Below are 2,203 nucleotides of genomic sequence, written 5' to 3'. Positions count from 1 at the left end.
CCCATCATCATATTCTGTTCCACCCATAGTGCTATATCCCTGGCTCACGCTCATGTATTGCGTGAAGGTTGAAAAAGCTTGAGATTATTTAAGTATGAAACAATTTCTTGGGTTGTCATCCGGGGTATAGAAGTTGGGAACATCTTTGTGTGATGAAAATGAAGCATAGCCTAACTATATGATTTTGTAGGGATGAACTTTCTTTTGCCATGTTATTTTGAGAAGACATGATTACTTTGATTAGTATGCTTGAAGTGTTACTATTTCTTTTATCAATATGAAATTTTATTTTGAATCATTTGGATCTGAATATTCATGCCACAATAAAGAAAATTACATTGAGAATTATGTTAGGTAGCATTCCACATCAAAAAATCTGTTTTTATCATTTACCTACTCGAGGACGAGCAGGAATTAAGCTTGGGGATGTTTGATACGTCTCCAACGTATCTATAATTTTTGATTGTTCCATGCTATTATATTATCCCTTTTGGATGCTTATGGGCTTTATTTTAGACATTTATATCATTTTTGGTACTAACCTACTAACCGGAGGCCCAGCCCGTATTGTTGTTTTTTTGCCTATTTCAGTATTTCTAAGAAAAGGAATATCAAACGGAGTCCAAACGGAATGAAACCTTCGGGAGCATGATTTTTGGAACGAACGTGATCTAGAGGACTTGGAGTGCAAGTCAAGAAGCAGCCGAGGCGGCACGAGAGGGGAGGGCGTGCCCACCCCTACCGGGCACGCCCCCCTGTCTCGTGGGCCCCTCGGGCGGCCACGGACATACTTCTTCCTCCTATCCTACGTACCCCGAAAACATCCAGGGAGCCAATGAAACACAATTTCCACCGCCGTAAACTTCTGTATCCGCGAGATCCCATCTTGGAGCCTTCGTCGGCGCTCCACCGGAGGGGGAATCGACCACGGAGGGCTTCTACATCAACACCATAGCCCCTCCGATGAGTTGTGAGTAGTTTATCACAGACCTTCGGGTCCATAGTTATTGTCTAGATGGCTTCTTCTCTCTTTTTGGATCTCAATACAATGTTCTCCCCCTCTCTTGTGGAGATCTATTCGATGTAAACTCTTTTTGCGGTGTGTTTGTTGAGATCCGATGAATTGTGGGTTTATGATCAAGTTTATCTATGAGAAATATTTGAATCTTCTTTGAATTCTCTTATGTATGATTGAGTTATCTTTGCAAGTCTCTTCGAATTATCAGTTTGGTTTGGCCTACTAGATTGATCTTTCTTTCCATGGGAGTAGTGCTTAGCTTTGGGTTCAATCTTGCGGTGTCCTTTCCCAGTGACAACAGGGGCAGCAAGGCACGTATTGTATTGTTGCCATCGAGGATAAAAAGATGGGGTTTATATCATATTGTTTGAGTGTATCCCTCTACATCATGTCATCTTGCTTAATGCGTCACTTTGTTATTTATGAACTTAATACTCTAGATGCAGGCAGGAGTCGGTTGATGTGTGGAGTAATAGTAGTAGATGCAGGCAGGAGTCGGTCTACTTGTCACGGACGTGATGCCTATATACATGATCATGCCTAGATAATCTCATAATTATTCGCTTTTCTATCGATTGCTCGACAGTAATTTGTTCACCCGCCGTAATACTTATGCTATCTTGAGAGAAGCCTCTAGTGAAACCTATGGCCCCCGGGTCTATCTCTTATCATATAAACTTCCATTCTACTTTTATTTGCATCTTTACTTTTTGCATCTATATTATAAAATACCAAAAATATATTTATCTTATCATACTATCTCTATCAGATCTCACTTTCGCAAGTGGCCGTGAAGGGATTGACAACCCCTTTATTGCGTTGGTTGCGAGTTCTTTGTTTGTTTGTGTAGGTGCGTTGGACTTTTGAGGAGCCTCCTACTGGATTGATACCTTGGTTCTCAAAAACTGGGGGAAATACTTACACTACTATTGCTGCATCACCCTTTCCTCTTCAAGGAAGACCAACACAAGCTCAAGACGTAGCAGGGAGGGGTGAGGGAGAGAAAGATGTATCGAGAGTGTGCGTGGTAGGCACAGAGGCACAGTGTGTGTGTTTGAGAGAGAAGCCAGTAGATAGATTACTATCAAGATCAAGGTGCCACCCTACTCCTTCGGTGTCGGGTAGTGTGTGTGTGGGTGTTTGCGAGAGAAGCAAGTAGATTGATTAGTATCAAGATCGAGAAGT

Source organism: Triticum dicoccoides, chromosome 3B (genome assembly GCF_002162155.2).
Source record: "Triticum dicoccoides isolate Atlit2015 ecotype Zavitan chromosome 3B, WEW_v2.0, whole genome shotgun sequence".
NCBI lineage: Eukaryota > Viridiplantae > Streptophyta > Magnoliopsida > Poales > Poaceae > Triticum > Triticum dicoccoides.
The sequence above is the reverse complement of the archived record's forward strand: the minus strand, read 5'-3'. Positions refer to the sequence as shown.